The sequence below is a fragment of the Triturus cristatus genome, chromosome 4_1 (genome assembly GCF_964204655.1).
Source record: "Triturus cristatus chromosome 4_1, aTriCri1.1, whole genome shotgun sequence".
In the NCBI taxonomy this organism is placed as follows: domain Eukaryota; kingdom Metazoa; phylum Chordata; class Amphibia; order Caudata; family Salamandridae; genus Triturus; species Triturus cristatus.
The window spans coordinates 699,672,481-699,697,724 of record NC_140585.1 but is presented as its reverse complement, the minus strand read 5'-3'; positions in this window follow the sequence as shown (position 1 = coordinate 699,697,724).

Sequence of the window (25,244 nt, the reverse complement as noted above, 5' to 3'; positions counted from 1 at the left end):
TCAAGCCCAGTGAACCGATTAGAAGTGGAAAAAACATTCCAATTTATGGGGAAGACTTGGGATTTTTTGGGGTGGCTCCTCCAGTTGCGGTGGTGTACTAAAGACCAGTCCTCATCACGTGTAGATCTAAGACACGGTGGATAAAAGAAGGACAAAGGCCTAGGTATAACGAGAGAACCTTCGCCAATGGGCCAGGAACAGATGTGGTGTACCATGAAAGGATCTTCAAAGGTCACCACTATGCAATCCCCAGCGCTAGATTTCCTTGAGGGGCCCACCCAGGGGGTTCTACGTACCATTAAAATTCTACTTCTCTGACCATTAGGGATTGGTCTATTCGCATTGAGCCAATGGATTGTCTTATTCTTCAGAGACCAATGGTTCTCGTATTGGCCATTTCCTAACTGGGGGACATTCGTCAGCACAACCACATACTCATTAGCCTCTGGAGGGAGATCGATAAAACCCCCTCTAAAGTTATTCTTAGCAGGAGGGCTCTTGGTTGATTGGAGCACCGCTTCCCTAGGAGGGAGTCTATGTAACACACCTATATTAGGTTTAACTACTGGTTGGGGGGTGGGACATTTAGGAGCTTTAGGTATAGAGGCGGTTGAGCTATGATGCCCAGCCGCAGGCCCCGATGTAGGCACCGATCGTGCGATAACTGGTAAAGGAGGGGAAGGTTGTGGAACTTGAGGGATCTTATCATGGGGAAGAGGCTCAGCAACAGGAAAACCCTGGTTTTCTAGACTTCTCAGACCGAGAGTGGCCAGAGCAATAATGCTCTTTTCCATCTCGAGTAAATGGTTCTCAATGCGTGAGAGTCTAAGATCAAGAGGAGAAAGAAGTTTCTTAAGGGTTTCCCAAACTAAACTTATAAATTCCCCTTCGTTCCTGACCCCACTCTCAACATGTATGCCCTCTTCTCCTGCCTCAATAACCAAGGAGGTGGTCAAGGAAGCAGGAGCTGGCTCATCTTTAACCCCCTCAAAATGTGAATGTTCCCCGGTCACACCCCCTCCTATAGGATTTGAGACCGGAGCACTAGTCGCATTCAGATGTTCAGTAATCACAATTTTGGCCTTCTTACGACGGTAGGCAGACCGAGAGGTGCATTTTCTTTTAGCTTGATGGGCTCTACTAAGAGTGTGCCTAGAGGAGAACATTGCCGAGGTAGGATTATTAGAACCAGTAACTTGCTTGAGAGGGGTTATGGACAGGATCGCAGCACTATCCTGAATCAGTGGCTCCAATGAGGGGGGTAGAACAGAGAAAGCCGGAGTGTGGTGGACATCAACATGTGTAACTATACAATGGGGGATAGCTGGACGTGGCGGGGTAACCGCTGTGGCTATATTGCCCAGGGAAGATTTTTTCGACAAATCGATTACCTGGGACAATCTCCTAGCGGACGCCAATTCCAGGGAAACACGAGTCTGGAGTTTGGAAATTTCATGGTCTATAGCTGTATTGGTACGAGTAATAAAATCGTCCATAGGACCATTGATAGGAAGACCACCAATTGGGGCCTTGCTCCGTGTTAACCTGTTAGACATAGCTCAACAACCAACAGGGGCAACCCCCAACCTTACTGTGTGGATATGATAATAATAAATTGTATAACAATTACACTCGCACAGACTAGTTTGAACAATACAAAAGGGGGTAGCCCAGACCAGACCTCACAGACCTCGAACGGCCTCAAACGGCCCTGTCTTTGCCCAGTCTTAGCCCGGGCTGCGTCCCGCGCTGCGGGAGTAAAATGTAGATTTAAAGCCTCAGGAGGGCGGGGGGCGGGGCAGCAGGGAGAGCGGACCGGAAGCTCGTCGTTGGTCTGGCAGGGACTTCTGGGAAATGAAGTCCCCGCACGCTCGCAGCCCCGCTGCAGCCACACGCCTGTTGCCGGTTTAGCTCCTCCGGACTCCTCCCAAGCGTGGATTATGGTCCGCTCCTCGAGACAGACAAAGGGGCACCCGCGAAGCGGGTGCGCCGAGCAGTGATTGGGCACAAAGTAGGAAACAGGTAAGCTCCTCCGCTGAATCCCCTGCAAAAACGAGCAAGATGTCCCGCTTAATTCAAGGCAAACAGGTGTATTTAAACCTCAGGAGGGCGGGGGGCGGGGCAGCAGGGAGAGCGGACCGGAAGCTCGTCGTTGGTCTGGCAGGGACTTCTGGGAAATGAAGTCCCCGCACGCTCGCAGCCCCGCTGCAGCCACACGCCTGTTGCCGGTTTAGCTCCTCCGGACTCCTCCCAAGCGTGGATTATGGTCCGCTCCTCGAGACAGACAAAGGGGCACCCGCGAAGCGGGTGCGCCGAGCAGTGATTGGGCACAAAGTAGGAAACAGGTAAGCTCCTCCGCTGAATCCCCTGCAAAAACGAGCAAGATGTCCCGCCGTCATTCATTATATCAATTATTCTATATTGAATAATAGGCTTATGAATGAATCCGTTCCAATAGAACAGAATTGTTCTCAAAGGATTACTATTACGAATTGATTATTATCCATAGGAGAGACCATAAGAAATTAGCAGCAACATAGATGAGCTCAAACGCTCAGGATACAGTTTACATAGCAATAAAGATTCATCTTGTTGCTTCGTGCAAGGGGTAACCTTTCAAGAATGTAACTGAGTTTTTGACCGATCTCTAGGAAGGAACTATAACGATGGAACGGACACATTTATAGGAGTAACACGAAGAATATCATAATCGGGTGTTGCCTTTCAAAATTCTAACTGATATTTTACCCGGTCTCCGGAGGAAGCACTTTAACTTTAGAACAAGCTAATTTAAGAGGATAATACAAAAAATACCGCAGTCGGATATCATGTCCTAATTTGACACAACAGAAAGAAATACTATTTTCACTGTATTCACTCTCGACAATGTTGCTCCAAACGATTCCAGACCTGAAGTAACATCCGGTTCATCTCCAGCTTCTTTAAGACCACTTCCAGGTTACGTAGTCTTTTTTTATTTTTTTGCAAAGGGCAGCTTTATTGGCATACCCAATTCCTTGTAGCTGTAGGTATATAATACTTTAATATATGTTGTGACCAGAACCCAAAGGCTTTATACATTTAACGTGATCATGTAAATCATGTGACGAGTGCAGAAATATTATCATTTGTCAGAAATGAAAAGGGGCATCCCCAGCGAATAAGACAGTCTATATTTGAACGCAGCATACGTTTAATCCTCCATAAAGAATTGCAATCTATCCAAAGCCAATGCTTTAGACAGCGTTCCATTATACAGGGCTATCAAAAATTATTGTTGTCCTTGCATCTGTCTTAATAAACTCATGTCTTTATTTTAGTGATATATTGGCAGGTATTGTGTTAAAGCTCCAACATTTCATCAATGTGTATCTGGTATATGTATATAAATCAGATCAGAACTCGAAAGTGGTGAAAGTTGAAGGCGTCCATACTTTGGGTCTCATAAACGAATCGAATCCAGGGAAAGAGTATATGCACAAAGGTATGTCACACAGTAGGGATGAGGGAAATTCACAGATTCTGTGACTCTGTCCGTTCATTGAGCCCATTTGGTACCAAGTTGAATTTCACAATAAGAAATGCCTCTCGCTGGCTCAATTTGCGATCCAAATCACCTCCCCTGTCGCTCGGTTCAACAGACAAAATGACTGTGCATTTTAAATGAGTCTCTGTATGGTTACTTTCTAACCAAGGTGACACCAAAGGTGCCGTAACTTAGCGTTTCGGAATCCGCGATTTATGTTGACAAATGCGCTGACGTACTTTTTGGATAGTTTTCCCAATATAAAATTTGTTACATGGGCATATTATTCCATACACCACGTTTTGTGTTTTACAATTTGTGAATGTAATATGTTTTCAGTTTTGTGACTCATGAGAGAATAAATTGCCTTCAATCGTTTGGCTACAGCAGACACAAGTGCCGCATTTGTGATGTCCTTGGATTGGTGGTAAATTAAAGTGGTGACGCATGTCAAATTTAGGCGATGGTTTTGGTGAGGGGGCAGGGCCAAATTTTTTTTTGTAGGCTTTTTTATTTTTCAAAAGCAAACAATGGTTTCTTAAAAGAGTTATCCCAGTTGGAAATTAAATGCCAGTTTTGATTGATGATTTTTGGGAATTCATTTGATTTTGTACAGAACCTAGATACACATACCAATTGGTCCAATTGTGCTTTAGATTTTTTCTTTCGTAGTTCTTCCGGTGGAGTCCACCAGGCTCTTTTCATCGATCTTTTTAGGACTCGTTTGGGGTAACCACAGTCTTTCAGGTCGGAAATGAGATTGTTGGCATAGAGTTGGAACTCCTCCTTCTCTGTACAGTTCCTAGGAATCCTTAAACACTGTCCATACTGAAGATTATCTCTTAAACTCAGAGGATAGTGGATATTGTAGTGTAAAGCCTTATTTTTATCCGTTGGCTTTGTGTAGAGTGTCATTTTAAGATGTCCTCCTGATGCGTATACATCAACATCCAAGAATGTGATATGCCTATTATTATGGTGAGCACTAAATTTAATATCTGGTGTCCGATCATTAAGCTACTTCAGCAGTGTTTCTTCTGTGCCAGTCCATATAAAAAATATATAGTCGATATATCTTACCCACCTTGATATTTGATGTTGGAATGGGTTGTTGTTAAAGACAACTATCTCTTCATATTTGGCCATAATTAATACAGTAAATTCTGGAGCAAGTGGACAACCCATTCCAGTTCCTTTCACTTGGCAATAAAAATCATCACCAAACTTGAAATAATTCCGCTTCAAGCTAATTTTAGCACGTAGTCTGCATAGAGCGAAATCACCTCCTGGGAGATGCCACTCTGTATGCCCCGCTGTGGGGTTTGAAGGTGAAACAAACCCACTAGCGGCTCCAGAGCAAAGATGAGCGGGGAGAGCAGACACCCCTGGTGGGTTCCCCAGTGCACCCTAAATGGTGCCAAGATATCCCGGCCAGTGTGCACTACTGATTCTGTATATAGGAGAATGCGACACCACAACATCTCAGGACCCAGACCGATGCACTGCAACACCTCATGCAGGGAACACCAGTCCAGGGAGTCAAAGGACTTTTCAATGTTCAATGAAAGGACCACACCTGGGGTCGTCTCTAGCGGTTGTTCATCCATGAAACGAAACAGATGGCAGAGAATGAGAAATGTAGTTCTCCAGTGAATGAAATCATTCTGGTCCAAATGAACTGGACTGACAACATGTGGCAGCAGCTGATTTGCTATAATCTTTTAGAGAATCTTGCAGTCTGTATTGACTAGAGAAAGTGGACAATATGAGTGCACCTCCAATGGATCTGTATTTGGCTTAGGGAGAACCACAGTCAATGCCTCCCTCAAGGATGGTGGAAGAACACAGCTGCAGGAGCTCTGGGACAAGTATAGCCCCATACACCAAATCAAACTCTACTGGAATCCCATTCGTCCCTGGAATCTTATTGTGTGCCATCTACAAGTGTCAACGGGTCGTCATGGGCAAGGCGATGGAGGGGGTCAAGGCGAGGGATTGGCAAGCTATCCACGTATGCTGAGAGAACGGGCTCCCCAATCCCAGCATCCTCCTGCTAAAGAGAGCTGTAATTCTCAAAAAAGGCTGCATTAATGGCTGACTGTGATGTAAACATGTCACCTGTTGGGGACCTAATGGCTGTCAATCGGGGCCTTTAACTCTCAGAGTGCAGCAACCATTCCAAAACATGCCCGCCCTGTCACCCCCTGCATCTTGTATATCAATTTATTCTTTGGAGTTCAGCCTCCCCAGTCTGTCTATGAGGACCCTTGTCAAGACTCCACTCAGATTTGAGGTGTATCCACAGTAGCGAAGATGTACCCCCTACTCCCCCTTAAGTCAGTGCCCCACTGAGTATTCTGCTATCACTCATGTAACAGCTACTCCCTCTACGGGTTGAAGGGACATGGAATGGACCACCAGGAGATGAAGGCAAGGAGAGCTCATAATGCACAGTAAAAGGTCCCTCAGTCCTGTTTGGCAAGCTCTGCATAAACTGGAAACAGTAAAGAGAAGAAAAAAAAAGAAAACTATCAATCAACCTGTCTCCACAAAGGAAGAAGTCTTAGCTAAGAAGAGAAATTATTTCTATAAGCATTTCTCTGAGCATCACCACATACTCACAATCCAGAAGGGAGCCATTGCGTCATGTAGGTTGTTTTAGTAGAAGGTTAAATGGTGATCCAATCCGGAAGAAAAAGATTCTCTTCTGTGCTTAAGCCAAGAAAGTCTGTGCCTTTCCAAATAAAGACTTTAACTAAAAATAATCTTTCCTTGCGTGAAGAGAGTGTAGCATACATCTGCCACCATTCACTGGTAATGAAGAAACATAGTATCCAATGTCTTCCTGAAACTGACGTTGCTGGATATTCACAAATTCATGGTTTTAAAAGAGAACAGCCACAAAGGAAGGCAGAGTCAGACAGTTTTTGACTACCGCCTCTATTCCCTTGAGAATTTACATCCACAAGGAGCAGCTGGCACGGCCATGTGAATGTCGGGTTGAATAGGGAGGGGAAGCAAAATTCAACAGGCTTCCACGTCTTTGAAAGCGTCCAAAACAGGAGGAGAAGAACTCAGATCTATCGTGTCCTACAAACGCGATAGAGGAAACTGACTGAAGCAGTCAGAAGGAACGAAGGGCACACCAATTTCGAGGATGCTTTAATAGAACTCAGCTAGTTAGTTGTCTTCACTCGCAACAAAGTAACTGCTGTTAAGACACAAAATGAAGCAGGGGGGTGGTCCAGTACCAGGAAACTAAACCAAGCACTGACACCAAGGGAGAGGCTTACTTTATACTAGCCAATCAAGCTAAAACAGACATCAGGTGAGTCTTGTGGTGATACACAAAAAAAGGCTAACTGGATTTGCTTGCTGCTCCGATTGCATTGTAGGAGATGTAGTTTTGGAGGGAATTATACCAGTACAAGGCACAAGAAGCTCGAGGTGTATCAATCCTCTAGTCCTCCCTCAGAAACTTAGTTCATCCAGTCAACCACCTCTAGCTCCCATCTGAAACTCAGCCACACAGATGGCAGCCTCTGTTGCCGTCAGCTCAAGCCATGAGTTCATTCTCATGCCATATTCAGTTTTAATACAGAGTTCCCACGTGACTATCTTAAAGGCATACCACTCCAACCCCCATCAGACACAGTATCCACATTAAGCTCAAAGTATTGGAGAGCGTGTGTACCCATAGTCTAGCAAAACACATTGTCCTGGAGTGCCTGAGTGGGTAGCCTCCACATGGAAATTGAAGTCCGATGCCTTCCCCAACTCAATGCCACTAGAAGAGGATTGTGTTCCAATTCATGTGCCCAGATAAATTCAGCTGACAGAGCAAAGGGAGTCATTGCGGGGTTCCCCAGAAGGAAGTCAAGTCTTGAATGAAGATGATGGGCTTGGTGGAAATTAGAGTACTCCCACACAAAGATATTCAGGGAGCGCCAGACCTCCTGGAGTCTACTGTGTATCATCTACTCTGAGGAGTGTGCAGTCTGAGCTGCCCATGTGCTGTTTAGTGGGGGACTGGATTTGCCCATGAGAGTGTTGTGTATACAATTTAGGTCTCCTCCCCAATGGTTTGGTGTGTGCAAGTCATGGATCATCACTGGAGAGAGGACTTACCCATGTTGGGGGCATAGAGTAGCACAAGAGCAGTGGGCATGCCATCCAAATGTCCCTCAAACACAACGTGATACACCTCTGGGTCCACCCTCTGGCACTGAATCTGAAAGGGTGCCACACGTGCCATCCAAATCAAAACTCCTTGAATGCACTGAATTGGCAGTACCCACCATGGGTCCTCTCCAGCGGCACTAAAAGTGGAGCAGCACCATTGATGTGCGTTTCCTAGAGGTATGCCATGTGGATGTGTCTGTCCTTCAGGTAGGAGTACAACCCATGATGGCTTATGGGAGTCCCTATCCCAAGCACATTCCAGGCTAGAAAATTGTAGGTGGGAGAAGAATCAGCAACATTGGAGCCATTAGTTAGTTATCAAAGTGCCACCCTCCCCAAACCACCACCCCAAGACACGGACATCTCCCTGAAACACCCCCCTCCGACATTATACCCATGATTATACACAGACAAGAAACTGAGGGGAAAAAACAACACTGTTACCTCAACCCCAACTCCCCTCCCCAGGTCAAAGCAGAAACAAGCCCCAGATCAATAATAAGTCATAAAACCTAATATGTCTAACAGGGTCTGCCAAGGTAGGGTGGAAGATCCAACAGCAGTGAAAGTGTGGGAAGCAGTCCCAACCGCCACACTAGAGTCCAAGGAGACCCCCCTACACTAAGAGGAATAGCAAGCTAGAGCACCAAAAAGTACAGCAAAGAGGATATAAGGCCTCGACTCAAATCACATGGTCTGCAGTCATCGGAGTAAGATCTGGGCCAGCTTGTAGCTCAGTTTGAACGTCAACCAAGGTGTGTGTCTGCTCCCCCTCCAATGAGGATATAGACCAAACAGGTGAGCCTGTGGAATAGCTATGTCAATATTCCAGTTCAGCCACCATCAGAGCCCACTCTCTTGCAGTCTGCTGCCCCATTGGGTGCCGCAGAGGCTGACCACCAATGTGAACTGTGTCTCGCTACAGGGGCACCAACCCCTTAGACTCCAGACACTCCCTGGCCTCTGCCAGGGACGTGAAGAAATTACTGGTTCCAGAATCCATAACTTGCATCATGGCCAGGAACATCAGAGAGTAGCGCAAGCCCATTTGATGAAGCTGACATTTGACCAGTATGAAGGAGCAGCACCGGGACTGCACATCTGCTGTGTAATCCAGGTATATATTCACAGGACTGTTCTCTATCTGGCAGGGGCCTTTTGTACGTATAGCCTGCAGAATGTGGTCATTGTCTTGATAATTGGAGGATCATGCCACCCTTAGAAAGGACTAGGCCAAGGGGGAGAGCAGAATACTGGGTACTCTGTATATTCACTCCACGGCGAAGAAGGTGGACCTCTGTCTATCAAGCAGTGTATTAAGTAGCCAGTCCTAAAGAAAAAGGTCCATATTGGGGCCATCCGCTCCTTTCGGGAACCCTACTAAGAGAATATTATTGTGTCTTAATAGGCCCTCAGCATCATTTGCCCAGCTGCGCACAAAAGACACCTCTGTCTGGAAAACTTTTGATTGGGATTGCATGTTCACCATCGAGGGGCGTAGGCCAACCAATGCAGATTCAATGGATTCCACCTTGTCTCTCATCTTGACCTGATCAACTTTGAGTAGACTCACCGCCACCATCAAGGCATCTATCTTTGGGCCTTAACGTCCCTAATGGGCCCCAGGAGCTCATCGAACCTATCCATAAGAAAGGGCCCATTCGTCGGTCCATGAGTCCCCCCGGTCCCAAGCAATATGGGACCAGGTGGGGAGTGGGACGCTCCTCCCCCACTCAAATAGTGCTGCTCAACCATGGAGGCAGAGTTAGGCATCAATGTTGCGGTGGTAACAAGGTGAAATGTCCTGGCCGCCCCCCAGAGCAAGGCCCATACTAACCCCCTAAGTTGTGTCACAATTGGTACTCACATACTCTTCTGCTAGGAGTGTCAACTCAGTAGGGGAAGCAGTCAAGGGGGGCAAAGACCAAGGATTGCAGTAACTGGCACAGGCACGGCAAACCTCTGTCACTCCAAGAAATCTAGAGCTACTTGAACCGGAGTTCGGGGCCCCCGGCATGGGTCACCAAACATAATGTCAGGGAAGTCCATGTGGGCTAGAAGTTATCCGGTATAGCAAGAAAGGAAATGAGGGGAGCACCTGAGGTCAGACCTTGCAAGGGTACTGGTTACCCAAGTTCAGCTGTGCTGCCAAAGTGTGTCTAACCAAGACCCCTCAGAATCACCTGTCCACCACCCCAGTGGGAGGTCTCTCAGGTAAAAGCAATAAATTGGGCACCCCCTTTAGTTTCAGTGGGAACCACCCTGCAACATCTGATGGCAGAGGAAGGGCAGCACTCACCAAGGCAAAGAGTTTGTAAATCCCAGAGCTGGATGGCCCAGGCCCATCCACATGGGCCACAGCTAGTCGTCTTGGGAGCAGTGTGGCCACCAAAATAACAAGGGCCCTTTTGAAGTAATGGCCTCGTGCAATGGGCCCAAAATAATGCATCTCAGCTTCTCCTGCATGGGATTGTCATCACCCACATCTGCCAATCCAGGGGCCAACCCCACCTCCCTTGAAGGAGCATGTGAGGCCCCAGGCTCTACCTAAACAAGCATTGTGTCATGCCCACATGGCACACAGCTTTTCACCACTCACAACCCATGGCCCGCCGTCTCCTAGGTTGGCAGAGGGACTCCGGTAATTAGCAAGTGAGGGCTGTGGTGCTGTGCTCCCATAGGGCCCAAAGGCCCAAACCCATTCACATGGGCTGCTATCAGCCAGGTCAGAGGCTGTGTAGGCCACCAAAGTCATAGAAGGGGCCCCAGAGCCAATAGCCTGGTACAAGGCACCCCAAGCAATGCATTTGCACTGCTCCTGTGCAGGATGTACACCATCTGCGTCTGCCGAACCGGGGGGCATACCACAGCTCCAATGTGCCCGGATTGCTAGATCACACCACACCCCAGCTTTGGCATATCCACAACTCTGCAGTGCCAGCAGAGGACCACTCTTCATCTCCACGACAGCCCGGTCTCCACCACTGTCTAGAATATCCAAGGGCCCCCCTGTCATTGGCATGTGAGGGTCCCCAATCTTTCAGGATTCTGTCAGACGGGCGAGGGGCATGGAGCTCTTCACTGCATGTCCATATCGTCTGCCATCATGGGAACACCCCCCAGCTCCCACTGATTGATAAGCATACATCTTGGTAAACCAACAGAAAACTAAGCATGCTAGGGGTGTGACAAATGTTATGCTGATTCAAGAAAGGGTATCGCAGTTAATCGTAAAGTAACAGTTTTTGGACCCCTCCCTTCTAAATGTGCACCTTTAAAAGAATCAGCATAAATTTTTTTTAAAAATTGATTTGAGCTGAACATGCTAAATATTTTGTGCAGATTTGTCAAAATGTAATAATGAAAACACAATTCAATGTACACATATACATATATTACACAGGTGTGCTAGTGGCTGTGTAGTTATGATTAAGTCAGAGTTTCCACTTAAAGGCATTTTTTCTTTCCGTTATAACTGGCTCACTTCAACAAGTCTGAAACAAACAAAAAGAACACCCAAGTTGGTATCTTCTTTGCAAGTTTCATGCAGATTGTTCGATCGGAGTCCAAAAGAGGACGAGGTCCCAGAAGTGGCAGCTTTTATTTTAACTCCCATAAGATTATTTACTCCTCAAGGCAGAAAAAAATGTACTGAACAGAATTAAACCATGTTATAGCTCTAAGGTTGTAAATTCAGTCCTAACAGATTCCACATCCTCATTTTAGGGTTTAAATGCTCACAGTCCCACATCTAGATGAAGTATCACACACTGAATTATTAAAATCCATTAATGAGTAAATCTGCACATGTTAATTTATTTTTGTGAATCATTCCCATAGACATATGGATGTCATGAAAAAGGAGGTCCAGAGGTCCAAAACATTGATTTACAATGTTAACTCCATTAGGAAAATGTGCTGTGTAGGGCAGAAAATAACAGCTGAAGAGAATTGCGCAAAATCTGGCAAAAAGTTACAATTTACTCAGAAAACGTGTGCTTTGTGATTTGGTGTAAATCCATTCATCTCTTTTCGAGAAATGCATGTTTAAAGAGATGCTAAAAGATGGTTAAATGTTATGCACATCTGGACAGTTGGTCCCGCTGGAATAAGCAGTGATAAATATTTTTTAACTGGAACCTCTAATTGCGGGGGGAGCTTTTTCACCCATTGGCCATTTTAGTACAATGGTATTGGTACCTGTCCCATGGTACCATGCAATCTGATTGGCTGGCTGCAACTGAGAAACAAATGTTGCAGATGCCATTGCAGTGCCATGGTTCATCTAAAGGACCCAGCATAGCTCTCTTCTGAGGTTCTATGATTCTTCCTCAGAACCAGCCATAGTCAATAGTCACCCGACTGTACTGTGGTTCATTGCGTAAGCTTACGTAATGCCACAGTACTATGGTGGCGAGCTTGAGCAGTAGCTCTCGCACGAGTACTGTGTTCCCTAAAAAAATACAAAATAAATGTGGTTTAGTCATCCGTGGGGGAATAGACATCTGCAGGGGTTGGCACGGGGCTTGGCTAGAGGTGCCCAATTGCTGCTGACCAAGGTTTTCAGTGGAGAGGGGATTCTGTCCGAACCTAAACCCCCTTGAGGCACCCAAGTGCCTGCTGCACATGGCGTTCAGCTGTGCACAGACGGTGGTCGGCCAAAGAGCCTTGCAGTCAGCCCGCCCTGCACTCAACTTTGCCACAAGCAGTTAACCACCCACAGTGCATGGCCTTTGGTCATGCACAGCAGGGAGGTTGTTGCTCAGCCTAGCATCTAACTAGACCCAGCATCCAGCCCCCCATCAGGCATCTAAATTCCCACTTCACATGCCTTTCAGCTGCGCAGAGCTGGGTAGGTCACAGGACCTAGTCTCTGGTCAGGTTCTGTACCCAATCCCACTCTGTGTTTCCAACACTTGCTCTGCACAATTGAAAACCATAGACAGCAGGAGTCTGGGTGACTGAATTTGAAATTTAGAGTATGTAGTTTGAAGAGGAGAATGTCTCTTAGAGGCTTAACTCTGTATTTGGTTGCTGACAGTGAATTAGAACAGTAGACTAGGTACCAAATAACTGCCCTTTCTTTCGTACATTGTGATCGGATAACAGGGACTGTTAAGTATGAAGTTTGCTGCTGGTAGTTTAAATTCATAGTTGAAGAAGAGGATTGCCAATCATATTATTTAGAGGCTTCCTTGGAGCAGACTACATTTGGTTAACTTTTGCATTAAAAACAAGCTTACATCAGGTTTCAGTGTTGGTTGAATGTGAAATATTCACTGCAGTTGAATACATGTGTTTCTATTCAAGTAAAATTGCAATGTAAATATTTGTTACCTGAGCATTAACAAATAAAGTTGTAAAAAGAAATGAATGTAGTATAAAGAGTAGTGGTGGTCGGTAAACTCCACTCGGTTGGCTGAGTTTACAGAGTTTTCATCACTCTGCATTCCGCTCGGAGGGCGGAGTTTGGCAAAAATGCTTGTTCCTTTCGCTACTGCATGGTGGCGGCTGAAATTCATGTTTTTTAGGCCGCTCCATCAGGCACAGCAGAGTTTGACATAAGGACAAAGATTCCGGTATGGAGTGAGGAGCACAAAGCCAGGCTGTAGAGTGGGGAGAGAGACCACCAGGGAGAAACCTCATGGGATGAAGACCAGAGAGGCCGGCTCACAGCCTTGAAGCCTTTGTCTTGCGCAACCAGAACACGAGGTAAGCTCACCATAGAGATAGAGTGCTGAAAGCATAAGTATTAGCTTCTTGATGGTAGAGGAATTGGGGCAACAGACTCTTATGACTCTTAGGCTGTTTCTGCATTAATGAAGGAGGGAGTCGACTGATGTAGTCGTGGAGTATGGAGAGGAATGTTTGTCTACTAGTAAGAACGTTAAATGCATTTGCAGTCATAGTGGTGTGCTGGAAACGTACAATTTTGTAAATGTGTGTTTGAGTGTCAAAGCAGCGAACTAGCACTTCAACAGGGTGAGGTGCACAGTTTCCAATTTCCTGCTGCATAAATTAGGCAGGTCTCCTGCATAATTTGGTCCACCTCTAAAGCATAATACCTGCAGTCCAAGCTATGTGGAATTCCACTCAACATCAGCATTACACCAATGACACAGCAATGTGCAAAATGTAACCAGTACATTCCCCCTGCTCTATATTTGAAGGCCATGTGCTTTTTGCTCGCTGGTATGTAGGCCAATACCTACTTTGTATCAACATCAGGTGTTCATTTGTTGCTTCAGCTTTAACCAGCACCTTTGGTTTCCTTCTGCATTTGGTGCTGGAGAGTGTAGAATCCAGACTCTGTCAGCCTTTTGGCAGCACACTGGGTGGGCCACAAGTGGGGCGTGTGCAGGCACATGCTTCTAGCATAAAAATAGCGATTCCTTATTTGCGATTTTTAGGGACTCGCAAATAAGGAATCCCTATTACCCATGCATGATGCAGTTAGCGATTAAATAACGAATCACAAATAATCGCTAAACATATTAGCGATGTAACCAAAAATAATCGCAAATCCTGTGAAACACACAAATTGCGATCTCGCAATTTGCGATATCGCTAATTGCGATATCGCAAATTGCGAGATCGCATTTAGCGAGATCGCAATTTTACAGAGTCTCATTGGGAGCAGGCTGATGACCTCACAACCAGGAAGTCAGTCAGCCCATGCTGCAGTCTGTGCCCAGAGGAAGTGAGAGCAGGAAGCATAGTGCTTGGGGAGAGCTGTGTAAAGAAATACCTTATTTTCCAGACACCTGCAGATACCAAAAATGGCCAAAACATCAGCAGAAGAGGGGGCAGTGGCCAGAAAGCAAAAGCTAACATTTAGTGAGAGGGAACTAGAGTACCTCATTGAAGAGGCGGTAAAGAGCCATGATAAGCTTTTTGGGAAGCTCTCACTAAAAGTTCCAGAGGCAGAAAAAAGAAGGATCTAGAACCGGCTTAAGAACAAAGTTAATGCTGTGGGTGTGACACACCGCAGTATAGAAGAGCTGAAAAAAAGGTGGTATGACCTGCGGAGCCGGGCCAAGGAGAGAATTGCACAGAGGCTGAAGGAGGCGAAGAGCACTGGAGGAGGACCCTCAATAGTCCTGCCAGAAGTTGCTGTGGGAGTAACGCAGCTGGATACATCCGATGCAGCCTGTAGTACACAAGGTAAGAGGCACAAAAATACACGCATCAATGTAAATCATAATTGCACACATACTGTAATTAAAAGCCAATCAGCTGTAATCAACTCCAGTCCACATTTCACATAGAGATTCTAATGCATCATGGAAGTTGCAGTCTCCTGATCCAAATTGGTAGTCAAATTCCACATTGTGAGGCCATAGTTCCAAAACTGCATTGCAGTCATTAATTACAGACTGTGAGAACTTACGAACAAACAACATTTAATGTGGCAAAACGTTAGCACCAACACAAATTAATATTGCACTGTTTCACACCACAGGTGCTGAAGAAGTAGACACTGATGACAGTGAATGTGGAGAGAGCGCACAGACCACTGCAGAGACTGCCGTTGCGAAACCTGTCACACCACCGAGCACATTCCAGGCACCCCCAAGATGCAGGGCCACAGTTCCTACTCTTCAATGGAGAGCGATCAGGATCCTGAAAGGGCTCCTGCGCCAAGCCAGCCTAGTGTGAGGTCCACATGCACACCTAAGGCACAGGTCCGGATGACACGAAGACGCAGGTTAAGGGGCCACATAGCAGCACAGGAGGCATCAACTCCAAATGTGTGGGGAGGTGTGGAGTCGCAGATGATGAGGGTGCAGCGCCTGCAAGCACGACATATGGGAGCCATCAACCTGCAAATGACGAAGATGAACAAGAACATTTCAGTCATGGCAGATCGCGTGAGTGAACTGACTCAAGCAGTTGTGGAAGGCAACAGGCACACTAACGCCACAATGCAGGAGGTTGCGCGTGTGATGCAGGAGGGACACAACACAGAGAGGAGGAGGCATCGCCAATTCATAGCGTGCTTGGCTGGCTATACCAGATCAAACAATAAGTTGTGCAACACAACTGCACTGCTGTCACGGAGATCGGTGGCAATGCAAATTGACATGGGCCATTGTTGTGGGGATGTGGCCAGGGCCCTTGGCCAAGTAACCACTGCTGTTGAACAGCTCCATGCTGATACTGGTGGGCTCAGCAATGTCAAAGGAGATGAGGGGAGTGAGGGGGCATCCAGCCTTAGCAGCATGTCAGCGCCAGTCAGCACTGGCAGGAGGTGCAGTACACGTTGTTCAACACCTACAGTTGCACCCATGAGTGGGGATGCAGATGCAGGCGAAAGACGTCTCGATGTGCGTGGGAGGAAGCGCTGAACACAAACATACCTCTGGACTATCTTCCATGGTGGCGTAACCATGTCCAAGACAGTCATAGTGACTGGGAATGAAGTCCGAAACTTTATTCAATTTGTGATTTGGTACATGCAGTAAATGTGCTCTTAAGCAACATCTATGTTTAGCCACACACCACTACCTGCTCACGTGCAAATAAAAACTTTGCAGTTCAAGAATGCGAGTGTTTTGTCTCATTATTACGTACCTCAGAAGTAATGTTGGGTGATCTCTGCACGTTTCCTCCGCCCTTCCGCTGAGCTTGCAGGATGTGGGTGTCGTGGGTGTACAGGAGGCTGGTTGACCTCAGTGTCAGACGCCTCTATGGGTATGCCTCTCCTTGTAGCTATATTGTGCAACATTGCACATGCTGCCACTATCCTACAGCAGGTTTCCGGCTGGTACAGCATCGCTCCACCAGTTTTGTGCAGGATGCAGAAGCGACTTTTGAGCAATCCAAATGTCCGTTCGATCACATTACGTGTCCTGATGTGTGCTGCGTTGTATCGCAGCTCTTGTGGGGAGGCTGGGTTCAAGTATGGAGTCATTATATAGTTCCTCACGGCGTATGCACTGTCACCCACAGGGTAGTAAGCACGGTGTTGGTGTCAGCTATGCATTGCCATTTCTGAATAAATTTGTGTGCATGAGTATATTGTCTTACCTAGCAGGTGTCCTTCGCCAAATTCCCCCCTGAGCAGGCGTGTGTGAATGCCACTGTGTCTGAAGATGTATGAATCATGGGTGCTCCCAGGATATTGCGCTACAATGTCGGTTATGATGTTTTTCCCATTGCACACTGCTTGGACTTTGATTGAGTGATACGATTTCCAGTTACGGAAGATATACTCATTGACTGCTGGTGGACATATGACTACGTGGGTGCAATCTATGCATCCAATCACATGAGGGAACTGGGCTAATCGATAAAATTCGAGTTTTGTTTGGTTCAATTCCGTTTGGGTTGTGGGGAAGGTGATGTGGTTGTGGATCAGAGTCATCATGGCAGCCAGGAAGGATCTGAAGAAATGTGAGAGGGAGCTTTGTGATACCCATCCAGCTACTGCCACTACCCCCTGGAAACTTCCTGATGCAAGTAGGTGGCCTGCTGCATGGATCCTCATCCTCCTCGCAAACACGTAGAGTGTCGCCATTGTGTAAGGCCTCTATGGCCTCATTGGTCAGTTTAAATAGCCCTCTGATGCTTTTCAGCTGTAGGGTTTTTTATTTTTTATTTTTACCACCTGCTTCTGATTCCCCTAATCTGCACTTGCTATTTAGCGATTTTCATGGGAATCGCTATTTGCGATTTTTCATGCATTGCATTGCGAGTTTTTTAAGCGAATCTTTAATTGCTCCTGCATTTTTTTTTATCGCTAATAAAGATTCACTATATCTTGTTTCCCGGTATCAGTGATTCGGTATATTTGCGATTTTGTGATATTTGGTTGATGCATTGGGAAATGCTAAAATGCGCTCGCAAATAGCTATTCGCTAATTTTGCGAGCACATTTTAACTTGATGCATGTGCCTGGTGATTCCTAGCTCAACCACTCGTGATTCTTTATTGCATTGCACCCTACAGATGGCATTTTTGCACTCTATAGCTTCGCCTCAGGCTAGTACAACTGCGTTGATTTATCTCAAACGAAGTCAGTTTGTTATACATTTTGTTCATGGTTATTAGGCACGGAGACCCACTACCATGGAATAATTTCTTTAATCTTTACTTATTTTATCCAGGGGTGGGCAAGTGGAGCAACTCCATGAAAATCCACAGAGTTTTTATGGAACTCTACATAGCACAACTCCGCGAGATCTGCCTTAAACAAGGGGTGAAATTACTGAAAATATGTGAAAAGACAGACAACAGAGTCCAAAATTACACTTTTGTACAGATACCTGGACTGTTTTCTAGCTATAACTCACAATCTTGCATACAGAAGTGAACTATGTGGTGAATGTGGTATTACATAGTGCTGTTCTTATATGGTAAAAAAAAAATGCAACAAGTGTTTTTTTATTAGTGGAGTACAGACACCATGTAGATAGGTACAGCAAGGTAGGTTTAGAAAGATTTGCCTCTCTAAAAATCTCCTTCAGAATGTGGACTGGAATCACCTAATTTATCAACTTTACTTGACTTTGCCATACAAGTGTCTCCTCTCAAGAAGTACAAACAGCAGTTCATTCAGTAAAATAAAAAGTATATGGAATGATCCGGTAGTCACTCATGAAAACAATTTGTAGCCAGCTGTAGAACCTTAACTTCTGGTCTGAGTGTTGAATGGAGTAGGTTACAAAAGAAAATTCAAACCTAGACTGAAGTATATCACCACTGCTTTTTAACACATCCAATTAAAACTGATAAAGAAACAGTACACACTAGAGTAGCCCTTACAGTGGGAATTTTAGAATTGTACAGAGGGAGAGACGTGTAGAGACATCTATACTTTCCTCTGTTACATCCTTGGAACATTCTGCACAAACAAGGCTTATTCTAGGCCTACTAAATAAATAAAATTTGGCATTAGTAAGTGGACAGAAAGTCATTTTGCACTTTCGTTGCCCACTAAACATGATTGCAGTATATAAATACTAAGTCTCAAGAAGTTGTGCACACCAGCATGGATCTCAAAGTGGTAAACTACACATTCAAGAAGCGTGGCTTGGAGAGCCAACATGCTGGCTGCTTTTTAGCAGAGCTCCGCTTCGATCACCTTCCTTTCTTCCGATGGCCATCCACCTCTATGCTTGCCATCAAAGCTGCCCCCGAGGCCCTGACAGCCTCTGAGGTGGGGCACCAAGGCCGAGGTGTCACGGGGTGGAGCCTGCTTTGGAAGTGCCACATCAAGTGTGACTACCAGTGTGCAGAGCCCACAGAAGAGCAGAGGTGCACCTGGGCACTGGCAGGCAGAGAGGATTGCAGTGGCATCCTGCTGGAGACTCCTGAGGGCAGCGATGAGAGGAGGTGAAGTGCGAGGAAGGGCTTGATTGTTGGGCTGTCCCCTTGCTGGCCCGAGCCCATGCCTGTGGGCAGCGAGGATGAGGTCTTCTAGTGGCCTCCCACCCCTCTCTCTCCTGAGAACTGCTTTGTGCATGTAAGTGGAACCCCCAGAGCCCTGTATTGACTTGTGAAGGTGGCCAGATGACCCCGCACAAAAATACAGCCTGTGGAGCTGCATAGGCGGTGCTGCTCTGCGTACCACCTGGAAGAAGAGAGGGCCTGGTGCTTAGATCTGGGCCAACCATTCTGCATCCTTGCCCTGGACCTTCCCTGCACCTCCCCCATGGAGCTAGTGAGGTAGAGGGCCCTGCCTGCTGACCAAGGGACACACCCCCGGGTCTGAAACGTGACAAGACTAGTGGGCAGAGCCAGCTGGAGACTGCAGGTTCCTCTGATGTATGGTGGGCCCCTGCTGTTGCATTCCTTCATCTAGTTGGGAGGCAGTGGTGGGCAGACGCCGATCTGTGTTCCTGGGCCTGCACTGGTTCTTGCCTTTGCACCTTTATCTCCTGGGGTCCTAGTATCACTTCCCTGGCACAGAAAACCCTGCTGTGTTGCTGCCAGAGGAGTGTTCCTGCTCCAATGGGTGCAGTGCGGCTGCCGTGGGGGTCACAGTCTGCTCTGCTCTCTGCCTACCTGACTTGCATTCACCCTGCTTGGGGAAGAGCCCCTCAGATGGACCCCGGCTGCTCCTGGTGGCCTGCGGTTGACACTGAGTTGGCTGCCCGGCCCTCTTTCAGTGAAGCTCTACACCCAGCGTGCTTACAGCCACATGAACGGCTGCGTGGCTAGAGCAGATGGATCAACTCTTCCACATAGAGAGAATCTGACCGGACCTCAACCCTATTATTGTCATGGGCAAGGACAGATTAGCGAGACAAGCAACCTTGCAGACCTGCATGGAACAGGTTACTACTGGGTCAGCGAGCAGTCAACAAGGAAACGCAGGGAAGGGGGTGAGCAGTAACCCCCCATATGACCGACCTAGCCACAATTTTCCAAGCCAAAAAAAAATCATAGGCAGCTGTTGAGAAAAAAATTGGTGAAGTGCTCATGGATGTGGCATTGCTCCACTAGGACCTCAGAAATGTGACGGCACAGATCACAGAGGTAGAAGCACCAATCTCTGGAGTGGAAGACAAGGTTACATCCCTTAAAGTCCAAGTCAACAGCCTTCTCACATGCACATCAGAACTACACAGGCATGCAACAGATGCTGAAAACTGATCTTGATGCAATAATAAGTGTGTGATTGCAGATTTTCTGGAAGCATGGATTAAATCCTGGATGCCAGCTGAATGTCTCTCCTCCTGCTTGACACCAAAAACTCCCCCAGGGGCATCTCCAAGGCCTATGATTACTAACCCTGGGTGGGTAATTCTGCTCCGCCAGTGGAGTTTGCTGAGATTTGCCTGCTCCGCGCTCCGTTGCGAATGCGGAGGTAGGCAAAACTCTGATTCCGTGGCAGAGCGGAGTTAGCCGTGCAAGACGTGCAATGTAGTGTTATTTTCAATGAAGAAGGACCCGAGGAGCAGGAAGGAGAGCGGCCAGGCAGGGAAGGGAGCAGACACACAGGTAAGTGCCTTCTTTCTATATCATTTTTAAAGAATTTGGGAGGGAGGAGGGAGTGGAGCGGAGCACAGCGTAGCTCCAGTGAGTTTTTTTCAAACTCCATAGAGCTACGCATAGAGGCACTATGCAAGCCCCGCCCACCCTTAATGATTACCCGGATCCTGAATTTCAGAGACAGAGACACAGTTCTGTGGGAGGTATGAGCCAGGCCAGAACTTGACTCCGGGTATGCTAAGGTTCTAATTTTTTCCGATTACACCCGGGAGATGCAGCAGAAGCAGTGTTCCTACATCGGGGGGAAACAAATTCAGGGCAATGGGCCTCCAATGTCACCTGCTGTTTCCAGCTAAGCTCTGAGTTATCCACACCAACAAATCCTATTTCTTCAAGACTCCAGAGTCAGCGTGGACATGGATCATGGTGGACTGACCACTTCAAGATGAAGTGGAGACCTCATCTTGTGGATTGGGAGCTGGGGGACTGCCTGGACACATGCTGGTGCCCAAACAACGCAGAAACTGTACCCACTTCTGCAATAGAAACCACCTCGCTGATCGATCCGGGTCACCCTCTGGTTCTCCCATGGCGTGGAAGTTGCCTACCCATGCCATCGAGCTGCACTTCTGAAGATGGAGCACATGAACCAGGTTAGAGACTCTCCTGCTTACTGGTTCTCTATTGCTGGCTGAGACCTTATTAGATCTTGACCTTTCTTTGACTCCTGCACTGTGATGCTAATCTAATGGGGTATAATGTGCTCCTCCATGTTCTATATTGCATGCGACCTTTACCGTTTGATGGCAAGTAGATATACATTCTTGAAGAAGGGATATAGATGACAAAGTTTCCCCCGTTAAATTTCATTCATTCTACTCTTCAATTTTCTTCTTAGGGTGACAGATGCTTCTAAGGCAGAAGTGTCGGGCGGGATGGGAGTTGGGGGGTTGGGTTCTTTAATTGTGCTATTTTTTACACTGCTTTTCATAACCTGCCTTAAGGTTGCCTTCTCTGTTGTGTTTTATTTGGGGACACAAACACAGGCACCTCTTATATTGCTCGATGCAATCAGATCTTTGGCACTTACTCATACATGGCCCATTGGCCCCTCCCTGCTCACATGCCTATGGGATTTCCATGTCCAGTGACACTTGTGTCTTCCTTCCACCCTGATCGTGACCTTCCACTTACTATCTAGGAACGTTAATGGCTTCTTAGACTGGGTTCTGACCTATGCTCAACACCCGGCGGTCCTTCTGCTCCAGGAGACTCATCTCATTGCAAATCTCTGTCCCTTTCTGGCATGCAGAGGTTACGACAGGGTCTTCCTCGCGGGCTGCTCTCGGGGCCTTAGGGGTGTGGCGGTTCTGTTGTAGCATCCCTTTTGCCTGGTGGTCAGCCAGGGAACCCGTGAACCACAGGGCCGCTTCTTTGCCATCAAAGGGACACTTGAAGTCTACACAGGTAATATAGTGAGTGTTTATGCCTCCCCTGCAGCTCACACTGTATTCTTCAGGGCCTTACTAAGATCCTCCTAGGCCTACCGCAGGGATTGAACATAATAAGGGGAGACTTTAACGCTGTCCCTTCATCTGATGCATCTGGGGCCCCCTCTGGTTCACGACACACCGGTGTCCGTAGAATTTCTGACTGGGCTATGGCCCTGGGGCTGTACGATGCGTGGAGGACATGGTATCTGCAAGTCCATCAATACACACATTCCTCAGCTGCATACCACACTCACTCTCACATAGACCTCATTTTCTTACCAGCACCTGACTGTCGTAATATTAGCCATGTTCAGATACTGGCCTGTGGTATTTCCGACCATGCTTTCTAACCTTCTTTATCTGGGCTCCCCCAGGGAGTGCAGGCGGCATATGTGGCATGTTAGTGCCTGGAATCTATAGCATAAGGAGTTTGTACAGTCCCTAAAAGACAAACTACAAGCCTACTTCCAAAACAATGAATGGTCAGTTGCTGCTGGAGGTACTCTCTGGGCTGCTAGCAAAGCTACATGGCATGGCTTTGTGAAAGGAAGAATTCATGTGCAGGAGCGGGCTCATTTCCTGCGCTTTACCCAATTGGAGGCACGAGCCTTCATTAGAGCCCAATGATGGTTCCTCCTGACACTGCGGCCTGATCTACAAGGACTTTCGCCTCCTCACCCTGGAAGTGGCCTAGCATCTGTGGAGGGCCACAACGGCTAGTATTTATGGGTGAGGGGACAAAAATGGGAAACTACTTTATTGGCTGATATTTCACCAGCAAATAAACAGGATCATACCAGAGACCATCGATGAGCACGGTGCTTCCCTTCACTCTCTCCCAGAGATAACACATGCCTTTGTTCGCTATTATCACAGCATCTATACAGTTCCCTCTGACAGAAATCCAACTCTAGCCACTCAATTTCTCTTTGATATTCCCCTTCCTCCTCTTCCAAAGGCCGAAATAAAAGCTCTAGAGGAACCCTTCTCGCTGGAGGAACTGGAGGGAGCCCTGTCGAAGATCAAACCTGTTAAAACTCTGGGCCCTGATGGGTTCCCTGACGAGCATAACTGGATGTTCCAGGATGTTCTGGGCCCATACCTTCTTGCCCTTTACGGGGAGGTGGGAGTTCAAGGTACATTCCCCTCAGACATAGATACTGCCACGATTGTAGTAATCCCCAAGACCCCATCTACCTCCTGCGGGGACTATCGCCCAATTTCCTTGTTTAGCGGGGAAGTCAAGATTTTTGCAACTCTGCTAGTGGCCCCGCTCAAGAGAGTTCTGCCCGCATTAGCACACCCCGATCAATTCGGTTTCATGCCAATTCATAGCACGTGACACTGTCTCAGACGCTTGCATATGGCCCTGGCCCATTGTCATCTCTTACACTAGAATCTTGTCTTACTCCTAATGCACTTTGAAAAGGTGTTTGATATGCTGGACTGGGGCTATCTAAACATGGTTTTGGCGTTGGGCTGGGCTAGGGTCTCATTTCAGGGACAGGGCCCGGCACTATACTCTAATCCATGGGCAAGGGTTCAGATTAATGGGGTCCTCTCCCACACCTTCTCCATAATTCAAGGAATGAGTCAGGCCTGTCCCCCATCCCCCCTCCTTTTCGCGTCAGCAATCAATCGCCTAGAGCTTCTCATTTGTGTTGATGCTCTGAATACTGTCTGGAAATTGACTATGGGCCACAAAGACCGCATTGCCTCATATGCAGATGATGTACTGCTTTACTTGGTGAATCCAGAACAGAGCAGGCCTCACTGCCTTCATCTCTTACAATGTTTCGGGGATGCATCGGGCTTAAGATAAACCCAGCTAAGTCTGTACTGGTACCTTTGGGCACCTCTCAAAATTGCGTGGACTGGCCAGACACCATACCTGTCTGTTGCCTGAGTTTCAAATACCTTGATATTTGGGTCTCACTGCTCCCTGAGCTGGCCTGCGTCCTTGATCTAGTGCTCCTCACTCAGAGTGCCAGGGCTGACCTGGACAAATGGCTATCCCTTCCACTAAATGTGATGGGTTGTATTGCCCTTTATAAAATGATGGTAATGCCCTGTTTTCCTTATGTCTTTCAAAATGTGTCAATGTTTATATCGCTGACCTGGTTTAGAGCACTGGATAGTGCTGCAACAACCTTTCTGTGGCATGGTTCGAGGACATGCTTAGCATTCATTCACTGCCAACGGGGACCCTATGACGGTGGCCTGGGTAGGTCGAATTTATACCTTGATTACTGAACGTCACACCTGTTAGTCATCCATGACTGGTTCAGTGGAGGGTGGGCGGACCAAACCTATTGCTTGGAACTCACCCTTTGTTGTGTAGCTCCCCTGGTCCTAACTCTGAGCCCTCAGTGACCTAGCTAGTCGTACAGGCATGGAGGGCTGCTTTACTAAACATTCACTGGAATGCCAAACTCACACACCAAATGCCTCTTTGGCATGGCACTTGGTTAGGGAGGTGACATCACTGCAGGGTTTTAGGAAATGGGACCTCATTGGCGTCTAATTGCTGTGAGCCATGTGGTCGGGAACCCATGTGCGCAGCTACCAGGAGTTTCAAACCACATATGTCCTGTCCCACACAAACATTTGTAAGTATGTTCAGTTGAGGCATGCACTCGAATCAAATCTCAACGATGACACATCGCTATCGACGTTTTTTTCCACTCAAAGTCAAATTGTTAATGGGTTATTTGGGCAAAGGAGGAGTCTCCAAAATATACTGCACTTTGGTAATGAACACCCCTGGCAACCTAGACCACCTTAGGAGTCGATGGGAAACATTGTTTGGTCTCCTCGATGACGATGACTGGCGGAATGCATTGATGGCATTCAGCGTGATCACCACTTGCTCTAAGCTATGCCAGATCCAAACATACTATCTGTATGGTGCCTATCTTTCCACAGCCCGGCTCCACCGAGCGGCGCTGATTCCTGACCCTGTCTGTTCCCAGTGTGCTGATGCTACTGCTGATTTTTCTCAAACTGAATGGTTGTGCCTGCCCATCCAGGGACTCTGGTTGGCTGTGGTTGCTGAACTTTCTGGGGTGCTGGGATGGGAGGTTCCCCTTTACCGCCTCTTACTT